This window comes from Schistocerca nitens, chromosome 3 (assembly GCF_023898315.1).
Source record: "Schistocerca nitens isolate TAMUIC-IGC-003100 chromosome 3, iqSchNite1.1, whole genome shotgun sequence".
In the NCBI taxonomy this organism is placed as follows: domain Eukaryota; kingdom Metazoa; phylum Arthropoda; class Insecta; order Orthoptera; family Acrididae; genus Schistocerca; species Schistocerca nitens.
In genome coordinates, this window is record NC_064616.1 from 798287471 (window position 1) to 798309479 (window position 22009).

At 41.3% G+C, this 22009-nt stretch overlaps 1 protein-coding gene across 2 annotated transcripts in view; it reads right to left on the reverse strand.

Moving 5' to 3' along the window:
* LOC126248819 (CCR4-NOT transcription complex subunit 2) overlaps nucleotides 1-22009 on the reverse strand; it is a 142910-nt gene that overhangs the window by 36406 nt on the left and 84495 nt on the right. The gene's annotated exons all lie outside the window — the stretch shown is intronic.

A 22009-nucleotide genomic window follows, 5' to 3' on the forward strand; every position in this document is an offset into this window, starting at 1 on the left:
CTATAATCTGAAGTTGCAATTGCATACACGTGAATTCTTGCACGAAGAGGTTACATTTTTGGGGCATGTCTTTACAGGAGAGGGGTTAAAGCCTGAGCTGAAGAAGGTCGAGGCAGTGCCACAATATCCACAGCTGAAGACTACTACTAAATTAAAAGTATTTCTGGATCTAAGTGAGTACTATCTTTGCTTCAGAAGCAATTACAGTGAAACTGTGAAACCCTTATGACTTGCTGTGGAAAGGAGTGGCATACAATTGGGGAACAGAACAGGAAAAGGCATTTCAACAGTTGAAGGAAAAACTGACCGTAGCCAGAGCTCGACTGGCGTAGTTTTGAGTCAAGGAAAAATGAGCAGTGACTCACCTGTCGCATATGTATCTGAGAATTGCTGGAGAATTAAATAAAAACTTTGTTTCTACAGGGAATCGTATAACTCTCTTGGAAAATGCCTTTCTGAGACTAACGTCTGAAGTACTCCTCTGTGATACTGATAAGGGGGAGATTGAGTCCATAATGAAACAAGACTAAGGACTCTCATGGATATGATGGAGCACCTAGCAGAACATTAGAGTAGTATGCTGCACATGGTAGCCCTGTACTTTGCCACATTTCTAATTTTTTCTTTAAGAATGGTCAGTTTCCTGAACGATTAAAGTATTTAGTAGTAAAGCCAATTTATAAAAAGAGAGAAAGGGATAATGTAGACAATTTTAGACCTATTTCTATGTCATCAGTGTTTGCTTAAGTTGTTGAAAAGGCAGTTTACGTAAGGATAATTGATCATTTTATTTCACATAATTTGCTATCAATGTACAGTTTGGTTTTAGAAGTGGTTTAACAACTGAAAATGCTATATTCTCTTTTCTCTGTGAGGTACTGGATGGATTAAACAAAAGGTTCAAACACTAGGCATCTTTTTCGATTTAACTAAGGTGTCTGTGTTGATCACAAAATATTGCTCCAGAAGCTGGACCATTATGGAATACAGGGAGTAGCTAACAATTGGTTCATCTCTTACTTTAACAACAGACAGCAAAAGGTCATTATCCACAGTGTTGAGAACGGCTATGATGAGGAATCTGAGTTGGTCACAGTCAAATGTGGTTGCCCTAGGTATCAGTGGTGGGACCTCTCCTCTTCCTTATTTTATATCATGATTTGCACTCTAGTATTACAGGTGGTTCTAAAATATTTCTGCTAATGACACTAGCGTGGTAGTAAAGGATGTTGTGTGCGACATTGGCACTGTTTCAAATAGTGCAGTTCGTGAAATAAGTTCGTGGCTTGTAGAAAATAAACTAATGCTAAATCACAGTAACACCAAGTTTTTTCGTTTTCTAACACACAATTCAACAAAACTCAACATATTAATTTCATGGACTGGGCACGATTAGCGAAACTGCAGAGTTCAGATTTCTTGGTGTTCAGATAGATAGTAAACTGTTGTGGAAAGCCCACATTCAGGATCTTGTTCAAAGACTTCATGCTGCCATTTTTACTATTTGAATGGTATCTGAAGTAAGTGATAGTTCGACATGAAAAGTAGTCTTACTTTCCTTGTTTTCATTTACTTATGATGTATGGTATTATATTTTGGGGTAACTCTTCCCATTCTTGAAGGATACTTTTGGCTCAGAAACAGGCAGTTCGGGCAATAAGTGGTGTAAGTTTGCAAACCTCTTGTTGACCCCAGTTCACTGATCTGGGTATTCTGACACTGACCCTTTCAATACACATATTCTTTACTGCCATTATTTGTTAACATCAACTTATTTCCAAGAATTAGCAGCTTTCACTCAGTTACTATTGAGCAGAAATGCAATCTATATTTGGATTGCACTTCCTTGACTCTTGCACAGAAAGGTGTGCTGTGTACCGCTGCATTCATTTTCAGTAAGCTTGCACAAGAATTCAAAAATCTTCGTAGCAATTCATGCACTTTCAAACCGAAGCTGAAGTTTCCTCTAGGGTCACTCATTCTATTCTATCAAGGAGTTCCTTGAAAAATCAGGACGATTCCTGCATTATGTTGTTGATTGCATTTACATAAACTTATGCCTTTTCTTTTTTTGGGTTCATAAATATTTTATTTTATCTGTTATTATTTTTATGTTATAATTTCATGTACTGATACATTCCATGACCATGGAAATTTACTCCTCAATTTGGTCCTACAGACCGAGACGCGTAAAATAAATAAATAAAAACAGAATAGTCGAACAGCAGTATAGAGACAGACATGTTGGCCGTATGTTGAGCAGTTATGCATTTCTGACCGTATTTGCTTGGTTGCAAATTCACAGTATGCATGCATCACACACCACTGACGTGGGTAAGTAACATTTCAGATCTGTTGTCAAGACTGTTGAGATTTAGATTAAAATAGAAGAATATGATTCTATATAAAAGTGGTAAGCGAAATCAAGTCGCAGATGCCTTCTCTAGAATTAGAAACTTGAGGACAGATAGTAATGAAACTAAAGACTTCGGACAGTTGTGGGTAGCAGAAGTACAAAGGCCATCCCTGAGATCATAAGTGGCGGCATTAATGAGCCTTCTAGAGAAGGAAAGATAAACAGTGCCAGTAACCCAGCCTAGCCGAGGGTGTCATACAGGCCGTAAGAGGAAGTACAGCACAGTGGGAACCAGCTGCTTCTTTGGCTCCATAAGAAAAGAAAGCGACCCTGAAGCAGTTCCATGATTCACCAATTGGTGGCCATCAAGGAACAGGCAGAATCTACTATCTAACAAGGAAATATTGTGTATGGGAATGCATGAAAGTCATTATAGAACAGTAAATTCATCAATGCGAAAGCTGTCAGAAGAACGAAATTACTCACATATCATAGGTCCACTTTTTCAAGCAGATAAGGGTTAAGCATATCCTTACCTTTCAGCATGCACTGTTGAAATTTCTAGTTGCAGAAACCTTTGAGAAACAAGATGCAGAAACTGTAGCAAGAGTCCTAATCGAAAAGATTATTTTACAGTTTGGCATACCATCCATACTACTGAGTGAGGTGGGTAGTAATTTTACCAGTGAAACAATGAGAAGAGTACACGAACTACTGTGTATAGAGAAAATTGAAACCACAGGCTACCACCAACAGAGTAATCGGATGTTAGAAAGAAAACACAGAACTTTAACCAAAATGCTCAAACATTACACAAATCAAGCACAGACTGACTGGGATACCTGGATCCCATAAGCGGTTTTCATATTCAACGCAACACCACATAGTGCAACTGCGTATACACTTCATTAGTTGTTCTTTGGGGAGTATGTAACATACCAGGAGTTTTACAAAAGAGCCCAGCAGAAGTAATTTACAATTATGATGATTATGTACTTAAGTTAAAGAGAATTGAAAACTGTGCACCAGTGTGCATGAGCTTTTAACACTCAGACTAAACTGAAGAATAAAGAATACCAGGATACAGCCCCACATCCAAAACAGTTCCAAAAAGGAGATAAAGTTTTGTTATTTGATGAAAGTGTATGCCAGAGAAGAGCACAGAAATTGGAAAGCCAGTGGGGGGACCCATATATTGTAAAACAAATTTAAAGACCAAATGTGGTCATACATTCATTTAAGAGGAAATAATTATTTGACAGTACACACCAATCACCCAAAAAGAGTTCTTTTAATTACAAGATGGCAGCAACACACCTGGAAGTTGAAATTATCATACTGGCCTTTGGGACTACTTCAGCCCAAACAGTGGCACAGCATCTGGATCCACAGCTTATTAAATTCCAGTCATCCCAAGATCATATAACAACAGCATGGGGAGAGCCAATAAGTACTAGCAACCAGAGCTGTAGAATTCTGCAAGAGAAGACTCACTCTACTTAACATGTGTGTTCTAGAGTGTTGAAAGTGCGAAATAAGCATGGCAATGACACACTTGTAAAATAGAGAAATCTTAAAGTCTATCTGGACAATTAGCTTACCATGAACAAAGACTAACAAAACGTGGGGTACTGAATTTTGTTGAGGAAATCAGTAAGACATTATTTGGAACTCTGTAATTAGGCGATACATCTTATTTTAAGGCAAAACTTGAGGTGTTAGGGAGAGAAGAACAGCTCTTAATGTTAACCAGAGAGCAAGTTACAATAGCAAAAGCCACATCAAGTTTTAATCAAATGAATTGGTCTTTACACAAGTGATGAAAAGGCTGAGTCAGTACATCACAGAGTTCAAGAATAGCACTTATAAAAGGTTACAAAGAGCTGTTATATTGATAACTAATTCAGCTGATGTCTATCTTTAATAAGCTTTAACAAGAATATGATTTCCCAATTACAGCCATTGTAAATGCCCAGGCAGGTAGTTTGGAACCACACTTAATTAATCCTGTGCAAGTAGTGAAACATCTAGAGTACATAAAAGATGATATTAAAGGTAAGAGTTTACAAATGGCACTTATTGGGTACAATGGTTATTGACTGCTTAAAGCAATCAATCTTTATGTATTCGTTGTTGGAAATCTCTTAAGTTATGTATTAAATATTCCCCTTGCAGATATCAGTGTGTTTCAAACATTTGGCCAATTCATGCTGAAGTTAATGCAAGAAAATTATTATTTTCATATACAGACCCAGAAACAGAACTACTGTTCATGATGCTAAAGACAATATATGTAAAGCCGAGTAACGATCAATTATTATGTAAGAAGGTACATCAAAGTCAGTGTGTGTAAACAGACATCTGTTCTGTTGCCTACATATGATCACGAGGTGTGAAGTAAGAATATTACAGTCTGTTACAAGGATATCACAAGATTTTATGCAAAAGTGTACAGTATTAAAAAAGTGTCTGGACACACAAGTGGTAATGAATGGTTCTTCGTAGCACCAAATGATAAAGGTCTTACAGTGCTGTACTGTGCAGTGCAGTGCAGTGCAGTGGTGTAGTTATTCATAGTACAGGTAAATTGAAATTTCTTGGTTAAATATAGGGGATATGGTGTTCAAATACTGATACAGTCAGAGTATATTATTAGAATAAACGTAACAAATAATTACATAGTTCACAACTTGAATATGGATAAAATGTGTAGTGTTGTTAACTAAGAAAAGCTGACTGTAATGGAATTTGCTTTGAATTTATCTGTTGAGCATGTTGTTAGACAAACAATTTAAATGCAGCAGGTCATAAATTGGATGAGTTACAGAATGAAATTTTACATCAGCAAAGAATTGTTCTTGATGAGTTTTCATGAAGTAGTATACCCAATTGAACTTAAGCAGGGCCAAGTCTAGTGATTATAATTGTAATTCTGCATATTTTTTGACAATGTAAACATTGTACAGATTGTTTTCAGTTCATGTTGAGAACCGCAGGTGACAACTGTTGCAAGAAAATATGTGAGAGAAATAAGATAGTGAACAACTATCTTGGTAGATAACTGGTCAGATTCCAGCCTGCCTAAAGAGATTTGGGAGAAAATGAGAAATTGTATTTCAGAGAATCCCTATTGGACATGAAGCAAGAAACATTCATAACGTGACGTATGAATGAAGCAGCTTTGTATTGACAAGATATCTGGAAGACTTAGAGAGAGAGAGAGAGAGAGAGAGAGAGAGAGAGAGAGAGAGAGAGAGAGAGCACAACAGCCTTTAATGCTAGAGTGAAGAATCGATGACAGAAACTGAAGAGTTGAGGTGGTAAGAGAATGAAAGAGTACACTTCTGTTTTAATTGTATGGAGTGTTTAATCAAAGAGACATTGAAACTTCCTGGCAGATTAAAACTGTGTGCCGGACCGAGACTAACTCGGGACCTTGCCCGCGAAAGGCAAAGGTCCTGAGTTCGAGTCTCAGTCCGGCACACAGTTTTAATCTGCCAGGAAGTTTCATATCAGTGCACACACTGCTGCAGAGTGAAAATCTCATTCTGGAAAGAGACTGTTGTAACTGCGACTGGGACGGTCGCGGGGTTGAAATGATGGAAAGCGTGGCAGGACCCGCGGAGAGGCCCACAAACAACAACACAACGGGAGAGGACGGACATGACCAACGAAGTACAGAACGAACAAGAAGATCGAACAACGGAGTCACAAGGAAACCTAACAAACACTTCCACTCGTACACAGAACAAGAAAGTAAGTAAGCTGTCTAACACGAGGCGATATGTCCACAGATGTACGCAAGATTAGACTGGCTGGCTGAGCGAGAGGCAGGCGCTTAAGCACTCTATAGGGGGCGCTGCTATTGGTCGCTGGAACCATGTGTTCCACTGTGGCGCCCTCACACTAAAAGCGGGCCAGGAGGTGCGCGCCGCCACAGCTTACGGCACGATGGTGCAGAGACCTCTAGGAGTCTTCGACATCCACGACGTCTAGCGTGGATTCAAATTCTGCGGTGCATGGTACCAGAGAGACATCGTTGATCAACCTCGAAAAGAAAAGATCTTAATGTGCTTATGACAGGAGTTGTTCTGTGCAAAAAAATGGGTTAAATTAACTAGAATTTTCAATGTGTGTGTGATTAGAGATGCTTTGTGCAAATGTGTATACTATGACTTGTCTACGATAAAATGGTAATGTGTCGGATAGACTGTCAGACAGAGCACCTCATGTTCCTGCTGCTAATAAGGCGAGTACACAGTTCGTTTGTTATATATTTTTACGAGCTTCCAACAGGAACAACTTATTTACAGATACCTGTGTAGTTACTAGTTTATTTTTGTAATTTCTTGCATGTTCGAGTGCTTACTAGGCACAACCTTTTATTTTAATAACAGTGCAACATACAGTACCGCTGTTGTTATCGATCTTTATATCAACGCTCGTATCATATAGGGTTTTGTTTTCGTTAGTGTACCTCAGTGTCAGTTAGACAGTCAGTGAGCGAGCACTTCAAATTCCCACTGCTGATAAGCCGAGTACACCATTCTTTTGTTATGTATTTTTACAAGTTTCAAACAGGAGTGACTGCAGTAATGGATAGGAACTGTGATTGCTGTGTACAGATGCAAGCTGAGTTGACGACCCTTCGCTCACAGCTCCAGGCTGCATTGGCTTCTTTCACACAGCTTGAGGCTGCTGCCAAAGGCCATCACTGTGAGGGGGGCCGGACACGGGGATGCAAGGGACGTTGAGCACATCCCACGTGTCCCCCGATTGGCCCACTGCTGTGGCTGCCCCAGGTACAGCCTGCACTGAGGTTGACCCCTCACCTGTGGTCAAGTGGGAGATCATTCCAAAGTCTAGCAGGCAACGAAAAACTTTGAGGGGTCAATCATAGGGCCTCCCTGGTTCGTTTCATGAACAGGTTTCGGGTGTTATCTGTGGTTGCCAATGTCTCTAAGCTGGATGCAACTGTCCACCCTGTTCAAGAGGAAGCTTCTCGGCCCGCAAGGTCTGGACATTCACAGCAGGTGGGTCTGCTGGTACTTGGGAGCTCAAACGTTAGGTGCATAATGGAGCCCCTTAAGAACATGGCTGCTAAGGAGGGACATTCCGGATGTGGAAAGGGTGCTTCCGGATGCCATGAAGAGTACAGGGTGCAGCTAACTGCAGGTAGTGACACATGTCACTTTGGAGTGAGGAGATTCTCTCTTGATTCAGGCGGCTAACAGAAATGGTAAAAACTGCTAGTCTTGCTTCCGAGATTAAAGCAGAGCTCACCATCTACAGCATCGCTGATAGAACAGACTGTGGTCCTTTGGTGCAGAGCTGAGTGGAGGGTCTAAATCAGAGGCTCAAGTGGTTCTGTGACCGTGTAGGCTACAGATTCCATGACTTGCGCCATCAGGTGGTGGGTTTCTTGGTTCTGCTTAATAGGTCACGAGTCCACTACACACAGGAGGCAGCTACATGGGTAGCTGGGGCAGTGTGGAAGGGACTGGGCAGTTTTTTTTAGCTTAGAGGGTGTCAGGGATGCACAGACAGAGTGTCTGTCTAAAAGGGAGCTGGTAAAACACAGTAAGGTAGTTGTAGAAATGATCTGTATTGTAATTCTAAATTACCGTAGCTGTGTTGAGAAAGAATCAGAGCTCCAAGCCCTAATAGAAAGCACTGAAGCTCAATCTGTTACATTTACAGAAAGCTGGCTGAAGTCAGAAATAAGTTCAGCCGAAATTTTTTCAAACAATCTAACAGTGTTCAGAAAGGATAGATTAAATACAGTTGATGGTGGAGTATTTATTGCTGTCAGAAGTAGTTTGCCTTGTAGTGAAATTGAAGTAGATAGATCCTGCAAAATAGTATGGGTAGAGGTTATACCTGAGAATCTGACTAAACTATTAATTGGATCGTTTTACCGACCCCAGACTAAGAAGATATAGTTGCTGAACAGTTCAAAGAAAATTTGAGTAATTTCAGATAGGTACCTTACTCATACAATTAGTCAGTGGTGACTTCAATCTACCCTTGATATGCTGGAAAACTTATAGTTTAAAGCCGGCGGCATCCAAAAGTGTACTGAATGCCTTCTCAGAAAATTATTTTGAACAATTAGTTCATGAGCCCACTCGAAGCATAAACGGTTGCAAAAGCATAGTTGACCCGTTAGCAACAAATAATCCTGGATAAATAGTGAGTATTGTGACGAATACAGGGATTAGCAACCGCAAGGCTGTTGCTGCTAGGCTGAATACCATACCACCTATAACCATCAGAAAGAAACGCAGAGTACATATATTTAAAAACCTGATAAAAAAAATGATCTTAACACCTTTTTACGACACAGTCCTCACTCCTTCCGGTCTGATCATGTAAGCATAGAAAAGTTGTGGCATGATTTCAGAGAGAGAGAGTGTATCGACAGCAATTGAGAGATATATACAACATGAATTAATAAGTGATGGTACTGATCCCCACAGTACACAGAACGTGTCAGATCGCTGTTGCAGAAGTAGCGAAAAAAAGCATGCCAAATTTAAAAGAATGCAAAATCCTCAAGACTGGTAAAGTTTTACAGAAGTTCGAAACATAGTGCGTACTTCAATGTGAGATGCTTTTAATAATTTCCGTAATGAAACTGTCTCAAAATCTGGCAGAAAACCCAAAGAGATTCTGGTCACACATAAAGCACACCAGTGGCAAGACGCAATCAATACCTTCACTGCGCGATAACTGATGTCACTGATGACAGTGCTACTAAAGCAGAGTTACTAAATAAGGTTTTCCAAAATTCCTTCACCAAAGAAGACTAAGTAAATATTCCTGAATTCCAATCAAAAACAACTGCCAAGATGAGAAACATAGAAGTAGATATCCTCAGTGTAACAAAGCAGTTTAAATCACTAAATATAGACAAGGCATCTGGTGCAGGTTGTATACCAGTCAGGTTCCTCTAACAGTGTGCTGATACAATACCTCCATATTTAGCAATTATATACAACCACTCGCTCACAGAAAGATCCGTACCTAAAGAGTGGAAAATTGCTCAAGTCGCACCAATACCCAAAAATGGAAGTAGGAGTAATCTGTTGAATTACGGGCCCATATCACTAATGTCAATTTGCAGTAGGGTTTTGGAACATATACTGTATTCAAACATTATGTAGTACTTAGAAGAAAACGATTTATTGACACAGTCAGCACAGATTCACAAAATATCGTTCTTGCAAAACACAACTAGCTCTTTATACCCATGAAGGAATGAGTGCTATCGATAGGGGATGTCAAATTGATTCCATATTTTTAGATTTCCAGGAGGCTTTCGACACCGTTCCTCACAAGAGTCTTCTAACCAAACTGCGTGCCTATGGAATATCGCCTCAGTTGTGCTACTGGATTCATGATTTCCTGTCAGAACGGTCACAGTTCGTATTAATAGATGGAATGTCATCGAGTACAATGGAAGTAATATCTGGCGTTCCCCAAGGAAGTGTTATAGGCCCTCTATTGTTCCTGAGCTATATTAACGACATAGGAGACAATCTGAATAGCTGTCTTAGATTGTTTGCAGATGATGCTGTCATTTACCATCTTGTAAAGTCATCAGATGACCAGAAGGAATTGCAAAATGATTTAGATAAGATATCTGTACTGTGCAAAATGTGGCATTTGAGCCTGAACAAAGAAAAGTGTGAAATTATTCACATGCGTACTAAAAGAAATCCGCTAAATTTAGATTCTGCGATAAGTCACACAAATCTGAAGGCTGTAAATTCAACTAAATACTTAGGGATTACAATTACTAATAACCTAAATTGGAACGATCACATAGGTAATGTTGTGGGTAGAGCAAACCAAAGACTGCGATTCATTGGCAGAACACTTAGAAGGTGCAACAGGTCCACTAAAGAGAGTGCTTACACCACACTTCTCCGCCCTATTACGGAGTATTGCTGTGTGGCGCGGGATCCGCATCAGGTGGGACTGACGGATGACATCGAAAAGTACAAAGAAGGGCAGCTCGTTTTGTATTAACGAAAAACAGGAGGGAGAGTGTCACGGACATGATACATGAATTGGAGTACCAATCATTAAAACAAAGGCTTTTTCGTTGTGACAGGATCTTCTCATGAAATTTCCATCACCAGTTTTCTCCTTCGTGTGCAAAAACATTCTGTTTGCATTCTGGGAGAAAGGATCATCACAATAAAATAAAAGAAAAGACTTGCACAGAAAAATTTAAGAGCTCGTTTTCCGTGTGCGCCGTTCTAGAGTGGAACAGTAGACAGAGCCTGAAGGTGGTTGACTGAACCCTCTGCCAGGCACTTTGTTGTGAATAGCAGAGTAATCATGTGGATTTAGCTGTAGATGTAAATGTGTTTTTGGTAAAGATGATGTTTGTGCACAAGTAGGCACTGTAAACAACGAGTGTAATTCAAGATACAGTGTTATTACTGCTGTGTACAGGACAGATGGACTACGACAGAACATATGTAATTCAAAGTGAGAAAATTATTCTGCATAATGGTGTTAACCCGACCCCCCCCCCCCTCCCCTATGAACCATGGACCTTGTCACTGGTGGGGAGGCTTGCACACCTCAGCAATACAGATAGCTGTGCCGTAGGTGCAACCACAACGGAGGGGTATCTGTTGAAAGGGCAGACAAACGTGTGGTTCCTGATGGCAGCAGCCTTTTCAGTAGTTGCAAGGGCAACAGTCTGGATGATTGACTGATCTGGCCTTTTAACATTAACAAAAATGGCCTTGCTGTGCTGGTACTCCGAACAGCTGAAAGCATGGGGAAACTACAGCTGTATTTTTCTTGAGGGCATGCAGCTCTACTGTACGGTTAAATGATGATGGCATCCTCTTGGGGAAAATATTCCAGAGGCAAAGTAGTAACCCATTCAGATCTTTGGGAAGGGACTACTCAGGAGGACGATGTTATCAGGAGAAACAAAACTGGCGCATGGAATGTCAGATCACTTAATCGGCCAGGCAGGTTAGAAAATTTAAAAAGGGAAACTTATACGTTAAAGTTATATATAAAATACGGGTAATGCAGGAGTGGGTTTAGCAATGAATAAAAAAAGTAGGAGCGCGCGTAAGCCACTACGAACAGCATAGTGAACGCATTATTGTAGCCAAGACAGACACAAAGTCTACGCCTACCACAGCAGTACAAGTTTATATGATAACTGTCTCCACATATGACAAAGAGATTGAAGAAATGAATGATGAGATAAAGGAAATTATTCAGATAGTGAAGGGAGACGAAAATTTAGTAGTCATGGGGGACTGGAATTCGATAATAGGAAAAGGAAGAGAAGGAAAAGTTGTAGGTGAATATGGAATGGGGGTAAGGAATGAAAGAGGAAGGCCCCCCCGTAGAATTTTGCACAGAGCATAAATTAATCATAGCTAACACTTCGTTTAAGAATCATGAAAGCAGGTTTATACGTGGAAAAGGCCTGGAGACACTGGAAGGTTTCAGATAGATTATATAATGGTAAGGCAGAGATTTAGGAACCAGGTTTTAAATTGTAAGACATTTCGAGGGCCAGATGTGTGAACTCAGACCACAATCTATTGGTTATGAACTGTAGACTGAAACTGAAGAAACTGCATAAAGGTAGGAATTTAAGGAGTGGGACCTGGGTAAACAAAGAACCAGAGGCTGTAGAGTGTTTCAGACATAGAATTAGGGAACGATTGACAATAACGGGGGAAACAAATACAGTAGAAGAAGAATGGGTAGCTTGAGACACGAAATAGTGAAGGCAGAGGATCAAATAGGTAAAAAGACGAGGGCTAGTAGAAATCCTTGGGTAACAGAAGAGATACAGAATTTAAGTGATGAAAGGAGAAAATATAAAAATGTAGCAAATGAAGTAGGCAAAAAGGAATACAAATCTCTCAAAAATGAGATTGACAGGAAGTGCAAAATGGCCAAGCATGGATGGCTGGAGGACAAATGTAAGGATATAGAGGCATATGTCACTACAGGTAAGATAGAAACTGCCTACAGGAAAACTAAAGAGGCCTTTGGAGAAAAGAGAACCACTTGTATGAATATCAAGAGCTCAGATGGAAAATCAGTTCTAAGCAAAGAAGGGAAAGCACAAAGGTGGAAGGAGTAAATAGAGGGTCTATACAAGGGAGATGTACTGCAGGGCAATATTATGGAAATGTAAAGGGACGTAGATGAAGACGAAATGGGAGATATGATACTGCGTGACGAGTCTGACAGAGCACTGAAAGATCTAAGTCGAAACAAGGCCCCGGGAGTACACGACATTCCATTAGAACTACTGATAGCCTTGGGAGAGCCAGCCCTGACAAAACTCTACCATCTGATGAGCAAGATGTGTGAGACAGGCAAAATACCCTCAGACTTCAAGAAGAATATAATAATTCCAATCCCAAAGAAACCAGGTGCTGACAGGTGTGAAAATTACCGAACTATCGGTTTAATAAGTCATGGCTGCAAAATACTAACATGAATTGTTTACAGACGAATGGAAAAACTGGTATAAGCCGATCTCGGGGAGGATCAGTTTGGATTCCGTAGAAATGTTGGAACACGTGAGGCAATACTGATCCTACGACTTATCTTAGAAGATAGATTAAGGAAAGGCAAACCTACGTTTCTAGCATTTGTAGACTTAGAGAAAGCTTTTGACAATGTTGACTGGAATACTCTCTTTCAAATTCTAAAGGTGGCAGGGGTAAAATACAGGGAGCGAAAGGCTATGTACGTTTTGTACAGAAACCAGATGGCAGTTATACGAGTCGAGGGGCATGAATGGGAAGCAGTGGTTGGGAAGGGAGTGAGACAGGGTTGTGGCCTATACCCGATGTTATTCAATCTGTATATTGAGCAAGCAGTAAAGGAAACGAAAGAAAAATTTGGAGTGGGAATTAAAATCCACAGATAAGAAATAAAATCTTTGCGGTTTGCCGATGACATTTTAATTCTGTCAGAGACAGCAAAGGACCTGGAAGAGCAGTTGAACAGAATGGACAGTGTCTTGAAAGGAGGATATGAGATGAACATCAACAAAAGCAAAATGAGGATAATGGAATGTAGTCGAATTAAATCAGGCGATGCTGAGGGAATTGGATTAGAAAACAGGATACTTACAGCAGTAGATGAGTTTTGCTATTTGGGGAGCAAAATAGCTGATGATTGGCGAAGTAGAGAGGATATAAAATTTAGACTGGCAATAGCAAGGAAAGCATTTCTGAAGAATAGGAAGTTGTTAACATTGAATATTGGTTTAAGTATCAGGAAGTCGTTTCTGAAAGTATTTGTATTGAGTGTAGCCATGTATGAAAGTGAAACATGGACGATAAATAGTTTAGACAAGAAGAGAATAGAAGCTTTTGAAATGTGGTGCTACAGACGAATGCTGAAGATTAGATGGGTAGATCACATAACTAATGAGGAGGCACTGAATAGAAATTCAAGGGAGGGGGGTTTCAATTATTGTGCAGCACAATGTGTGCGTATAGAAGGGCAGCTTGTTTTGTATTATCACGTAATAGGGGAGAGAGTGTGGCAGATATGATACGCGAGTTGGGATGGAAATCATTAAAGCAAAGACTTTTTCATTGCGGCGAGATCTATTTACGAAATTTCAGTCACCAACTTTCTCTTCCGAATGCGAAAATATTTTGTTGAACCCAACCTACATAGGTAGGAATGATCATCAACATAAAATAAGAGACATCAGAGCTCGAACAGAAAGGTTTAGGTGTTCGTTTTTCCCACGCGCTGTTCGGGAGTTGAATGGTAGAGAGATAGTATGATTGTGGTTCGATGAACCCTCTGCCAAGCACTTGAATGTGATACAAAATTGTTAAGGCTTTCGTGGCCACTTGTTGACAAACTGCCTATTGGCTTCTGTCTCGGGTTCTTCGGCCGACGTTCATCTAATGATTTTTCTGACGTTTCGCCAGCACGAGTGGCTGGCATTGTCAAAGCTTCACCCTCCATTGCCGGTGGTGAACTGGAGGCGAGCTCGCGGCCGCAGACTATATGTACCTGGCGCGCCAACGTCCGAGGGCTTCTCCGCGGTCATTTCCGGTGCGGTTCTCCTCTTGCTACCTGCGACGGTCGTTCGCTGCAGTACGGGAAGCCAGGATCCGTTTACCTTCAGGCTTTCCTCTTTCTTGTTGAAACTGTTCGCGTGTTTTTGGATTTCTACAGCTTCTCTGAACAAGCGCGTGTGATAGTGCTTCTCTACAGCCAGAACTTCCGTGTCGGCGAATTTTATTACGTGGTCGGTCTCATTCAGTGCGTGTTCTGCCACGGCCGATTTCTCCACCTGCCCCAACCTGCAATGTCGCTTATGCTCTTTGATCCTGGTGTTAATGGATCGTCCAGTCATTCCGACATAAACTTTTCCGCATGTGCAAGGTATACGGTATATTCCCGACATTGCAAGTGGGTCTCTTTTCTCCTTCGCCGATCTAAGACACTCTTTGATCTTCCTTGTCGGTTTGAAAATCGTCTTTACGCCGTGTTTGCGCAATATACGGCCGATTCTGTCCGTCACTCTGGGAATGTATGGCAGAAAGGCCGTACCCGACATTTCCTTTTCTGGTTCCTTACTTCGCCGAGTGTTTGGCTCTGTTACACTTCTAATGTAATTTGTGGAGTACCCATTGCTCCTCAGAACAGTTTCCAGGTGTTGCATTTCTCGTTTGAGGTGTTGAGGCTCACATACTCGTCCTGCTCTCGTTACGAGCGTACTAATCATGCCTCTTTTCTGGCTCGGGTGGTGGTTTGACAGTTTGTGGAGGTATCGGTCCGTGTGTGTCGGTTTTCGATACACGCTGTGTCCCAGGTTTTCGCCGTCCCTTGTGACCAGCACATCTAGAAATGGCAGTTTCCTGTCCTTTTCTACCTCCATGGTAAATGTTATGTTGGCATGGAGGCTGTTCAAGTGTCTCAGGAATTCACCGAGCTGTTCTTCACCATGGCTCCACACCACGAAAGTATCATCGACGTACCTGTACCACACCTTAGGTTTGCAAGTCGCCGAGTCCAGTGCCTGTGCTTCGAATTGTTCCATGAAGAAGTTGGCCACCACTGGACTGAGAGGACTACCCATGGCGACGCCTTCCAGCTGTTCGTAGAAATCGCCATTCCACGTGAAATAGCTCGTGGTGAGACATGCATGGAAGAGCTTTTTGATGTCTTGCGGGAACATGGAACCGATGTGCTCCAGAGCGTCGCTGAGTGGCACTTTCGTAAATAACGAAACAACATCAAAACTGACCAGGATGTCGTTTGGCGCAAGTTTCAGTTTCTTCAGCTTCTCAATGAAATGTCCTGAGTCCTTAATGTATGTATCGGTCTTTCCCACGTGTGGCTGTAGCAGAGAGGCCAAGTGTTTCGCCAGTTTATACGTTGGTGAGCCAGGAGCGCTAACGATCGGTCTCAGTGGAACGTTGTTCTTATGGATCTTGGGTAATCCATACAGCCGAGGTGGTAGGGCTTCTGTGTTGCGCAGGTTTCTCTGTATGTCCGCCGGCAGAGAAGACGCCTTGATTAATCGATTCGTATTCCGAGTGATACGCTGCGTCGGATCTGCGCTTAGTTTTCGGTACGTCGTCGGATCTAATAGGTCTCGGATCTTTTGCTCATAATCTTCGGTCTTCATTACGACGGTCGCATTCCCCTTATCGGCAGGCAGTACCAATATACTCTTGTCGGCGTTGAGATTCTTAATGGCTTGTTCCTCTTCTTTCTTCAGGTTGCAAGCTGGTGGTTGCGACCGTCGTAATGAAGACCGAAGATTATGAGCAAAAGATCCGAGACCTATTAGATCCGACGACGTACCGAAAACTAAGCGCAGATCCGACGCAGCGTATCACTCGGAATACGAATCGATTAATCAAGGCGTCTTCTCTGCCGGCGGACATACAGAGAAACCTGCGCAACACAGAAGCCCTACCACCTCGGCTGTATGGATTACCCAAGATCCATAAGAACAACGTTCCACTGAGACCGATCGTTAGCGCTCCTGGCTCACCAACGTATAAACTGGCGAAACACTTGGCCTCTCTGCTACAGCCACACGTGGGAAAGACCGACACATACATTAAGGACTCAGGACATTTCATTGAGAAGCTGAAGAAACTGAAACTTGCGCCAAACGACATCCTGGTCAGTTTTGATGTTGTTTCGTTATTTACGAAAGTGCCACTCAGCGACGCTCTGGAGCACATCGGTTCCATGTTCCCGCAAGACATCAAAAAGCTCTTCCATGCATGTCTCACCACGAGCTATTTCACGTGGAATGGCGATTTCTACGAACAGCTGGAAGGCGTCGCCATGGGTAGTCCTCTCAGTCCAGTGGTGGCCAACTTCTTCATGGAACAATTCGAAGCACAGGCACTGGACTCGGCGACTTGCAAACCTAAGGTGTGGTACAGGTACGTCGATGATACTTTCGTGGTGTGGAGCCATGGTGAAGAACAGCTCGGTGAATTCCTGAGACACTTGAACAGCCTCCATGCCAACATAACATTTACCATGGAGGTAGAAAAGGACAGGAAACTGCCATTTCTAGATGTGCTGGTCACAAGGGACGGCGAAAACCTGGGACACAGCGTGTATCGAAAACCGACACACACGGACCGATACCTGCACAAACTGTCAAACCACCACCCGAGCCAGAAAAGAGGCATGATTAGTACGCTCGTAACGAGAGCAGGACGAATATGTGAGCCTCAACACCTCAAACGAGAAATGCAACACCTGGAAACTGTTCTGAGGAGCAATGGGTACTCCACAAATTACATTAGAAGTGTAACAGAGCCAAACACTCGGCGAAGTAAGGAACCAGAAAAAGAAATGTCGGGTACGGCCTTTCTGCCATACATTCCCAGAGTGACGGACAGAATCGGCCGTATATTGCGCAAACACGGCGTAAAGACGATTTTCAAACCGACAAGGAAGATCAAAGAGTGTCTTAGATCGGCGAAGGAGAAAAGAGACCCACTTGCAATGTCGGGAATATACCGTATACCTTGCACATGCGGAAAAGTTTATGTCGGAATGACTGGACGATCCATTAACACCAGGATCAAAGAGCATAAGCGACATTGCAGGTTGGGGCAGGTGGAGAAATCGGCCGTGGCAGAACACGCACTGAATGAGACCGACCACGTAATAAAATTCGCCGACACGGAAGTTCTGGCTGTAGAGAAGCACTATCACACGCGCTTGTTCAGAGAAGCTGTAGAAATCCAAAAACACGCGAACAGTTTCAACAAGAAAGAGGAAAGCCTGAAGGTAAACGGATCCTGGCTTCCCGTACTGCAGCGAACGACCGTCGCAGGTAGCAAGAGGAGAACCGCACCGGAAATGACCGCGGAGAAGCCCTCGGACGTTGGCGCGCCAGGTACATATAGTCTGCGGCCGCGAGCTCGCCTCCAGTTCACCACCGGCAATGGAGGGTGAAGCTTTGACAATGCCAGCCACTCGTGCTGGCGAAACGTCAGAAAAATCATTAGATGAACGTCGGCCGAAGAACCCGAGACAGAAGCCAATAGGCAGTTTGTCACTTGAATGTGAATTGCAGAGTAATCATGTAGATGTGTAGATGTAACCTGACTTCAGTACGGAGGCTACGAAGTAGGAGCCTATGTGACTGGCGCAGAAGCAGCTTCTGGAAGGAACAGAGATCAGGAGGACGGAGCATGATCGTGTGGGAGGTGCAATGCGTGAGCCTTTATAAGCAGTGCCACCTGTGCTGCTGAAGACTATGAATTCAGTCTGCGTCAGACACTGGACCTGTTTTACTCTGCCTCTGGGAGAGGACTTTGTTTCTTGTGCCACTTAGCTGCCCAAGGTACATGCAGGATTGCACAACATAGTCCATGTGTTAGTGCCTCATAGGATTCGAAAGTAGTTCCCTATCATACTTTGTTGTTCAGTCTCAGTCATTTATCAGATTTTCTCGTCCTTTTCCCAATGAGTTTCTTATCTGCAAATATTTCAACTAATATTTTCAGACACCAGGTCTACAAGTTAGACAAGCCACTTCACAAGTGGAGACTGCGTCAGCTTCCATCACGATCCTCTCACAGACATATGGGCCTCCACCAATCTGTAGCCTCTGCTACCTTTTCTGCATGTAACATTTAAATGTTTCTTCCTTAAACAAGAATCTTATGTCCGTCATAGCTGCTTTGTTGATCTATCTGAAGTAGTTGGTGACCAAAACTTGCACATTTTTATTGCATGCTTCATTTGGAAATTTAGAAAGATCGCTTACTGGTCAAACAACAAATACCTGATACTTTAACTAGTTTGGAGGCAGATCATGTGTTGTACATAAAAGTGCCTTACAGGGTTTGGTACTTTTTTTTGCACTAATTTTTTCATTGTACGAGGCTGCATCATGTTTCCTGTTTTCTACTATGCTCGAATTCGTTTACAGCATCGATAAGCCTCTAAGTATATTTAAGCAAATAGTTTTGTGACCTGGAATGCTTATTACTCATGTTAAATACAATATTTCTGCAGGCAAAGATTGAATAAATATGAAATAACATATGCAAAAATACCCACTATGCTCCTGACTTGTCACCACCAACTTATCTGGATGGGAACACTATTACAGGGATAACTAACTGGGAAATGAAGTGGCATCATACTACACACACTCCATATTAACCTGTGGTGAGCTTAGTCCTTAATTAGCTACCCCTGGATTTATCCAGAGTATACAACAGGGCCTATGGATCACATGAAATAACTTGGGTCTTCTTTCTTTTCTCCTTTCTTTCCAACAGTTTTTCACACTTTCCCTATGTTTTCCTCTTTCTTCTTCTGTCCATACTGCACCTGTCGTTTTGTTTTTTCTCCTGGAAGACCTTGAAACTTTTGTTCTCAACTTCTCTCTTTCTCTCATTTCTTCCTACATTATTTCCATTTCTCTCGTGTCTGCTTTAATTTCTTTGATCTATGTCATTGGTGTTTATGAGTTTCTGTAAAAAAGCTAAAAATTATTTTTGTTTTCCTCTTCTCGTCTAGACATTTTAGATGTCCATAGAATAAAACTCTCATCTTCCTCGTCATGTCTGATATTGGTTCTACTTTTTCATCAATTTTTTTATAACTTCTCAATTTCCATTTCCCATTCTCATGTTTTCGCCCCAAGACTTTCCTGATTATTTTTCTTTCCTTCTTTTCTGTTTCACCTAACTGTTTAGCTGAATTTAACAAATGGCATTCTAAAGCATAAAGGCATTCTGGTTCAATGACTGTTGTTATGCAAGAATTCTGCATTTATGGAAATAGAGTTGATGTTATATAGATCTTTTGTTAGTTGAAGAACCACTTCAGTTTTCCTTGTCCTTGATAAGTTTGCTTCTTTTTCCAAAGCATTTGGTTGTATTATTTCATCTAAATATTTAAATTTTGTAGTCTTTTTACTGTTCCGTAATCAGTTTTCATGTATTTTGGTGCCTCCATTGCATGTATCATATACTCAATTTTTTCAAAAAATATATTAAGGCCTGCATTTGAAGCTGTCTCTTGTAGGAGATTTATCTGCATTGTCGCACACTGTATAGATTCAACCAAGATAGCAAGATTGTTACACAGGTCAAACAATCAAAACTCAGATTATTTCCATTTCTTCCAATTGTGATTTTTAAAATTCCTTCTTCTGTTATTTTCCTCCATTCCCTTGTTACCTTTTCTAGTACACAACTGAATAGTATTGTGTCTTATTTATCACTAAAATATTTTTGTTGGCAAAAATACTTCAATGAACAAAAAATTTCTTTTAGGTTACATACAGGAAAATAGTTCTTATCATCCTGCTGTTTTGTTGTTATGTCATCTCATCCTCATTTGGCAAATGGTACTGGGCTGAGCAATTTTGAATATTGCATGCATTTTGTAACAATTTTTTAAAAATATGTAAGGACATGTCTTCTTGGTAAATTCCTTGTCAAATTTTAACCCAAACCTCTTACATACATTCCAAATCAAGCCTTCATCGGCTCATCTGTCAGTAGATTATAATATTACTCTTTCAACAATGCTGAAGTTCTTTTTGCTATTGTATAGATTAACATGATGAACGTTCAGTGCGTTCAATTTTGACACTGTATGTAGTGGAACATGCAATAATTTGTTCATATGCTGCTAAGGTAGTAACATGGCATGTTAAGAGTCATTTTTAGAGTATTTAACTTACAATGTATAATATGTTTACTATCAGCTTTACTTGAGATTATATAGCTGTTTTATTTTGTTCATAGATATGAAGATGGTAGCAGTCCTACAGTGCAGTTACTATAATTTTGTCAGCTCGATAAAAAGAATAAAAAGAAGAAAATTACAGTAGACTTCTCAACCGATACACAAGGCTGTATTCTGCTAACACGCTGTTGTCCTGGATGAATAATCACAAGTGGTCAAAGGCAAGAAGGACCATCTTGGGAGAGAGCATACCACTGACTGCAACATTGTCTATTTCTTTGGATACTCCATAATCTGTGCCCAACTGGTTGGTATCATTGCACACTAAGCATTTTGTACTGGTAAGATGTGCTCATGACCTAAATGAAAAGAGTTAAGAATCTTGTTGCCCTTCCTAAGTGACTTGCAAAGAAATCCCCCTTCCCCAGACAACATATGAATCCACATCATCATTACCTTTCTTGGACCACACATTATCCATTGAGGCATCTGAGCATATCTCTCAATTCAACTTCAAGCTGCTATCAGTATCTCTCCTGCCTTCCCAAAAACCATTTTAGTGTAAAACAATTAACATTAAACAACTTTGTCTAAAACTGGAGCAGATGAACCATTCACAACTAGCCATAGCTGCGAGGCGTGTTTTTTTCTAAGTAAGGTCCGTTTGAATGTAAGTACACAATGAAAGGTTATTTCAAAAAAGTAAATTTATTTTCAGAAAGTACATACTTCACCCTGTTTCTCGACATCATTGCCAAGTTTGTTCAAACACTTATCATACCTCTCAACCAATTTTAAAATACCCTCTTCATAAAAACTTACCGCCTTCTCCGATAACCAAGAGTTCTGTCATTTTCACGTCATCGTCATCATTGTAATAGTTGCCACTGTTGTGCTTTTTGAGGTAGAGGGACAGATGGTAATCACTCGACGCTAGATCAGGACTGTAGGGTGGGTGGTCTAAAACTTCCCAGCCAAAACTGTCTAATAAATCGCGGGTCTGACCTGCAGTGTGCGGTCTTGCATTGTCATGGAGAAGGAAAATTACCTCTGTCAGTATACTGCATATTTTGTTGCAAATCAATCTACGTAGCTTTCTCAGAGTTCGGCAGTATGCTTCCGCATTGATAGTGGTTCCTCGTTGCAAGAAGTCGAGCAACAAAACACCATGCCTATCCCAAAACACCAACGTCATGATTTTGCGCTGGGACAGAGTCTGTTTGGTCTTCACCTTTACAGGCGAGTGTGTGTGTGTGTCTCCATTCCATGCTCTGTTGCTTCGATTCGGGCATGATATGCAAAACCCATGTTTCATCTCCAGTTATGATCTGACTCAAGAAGCTGTCACCTTCTTCGTGGTAACAAGTCAAGAACTTGATCGCACACTCAAATCTGTGATATTTGTGGTCCTCTGTTAGG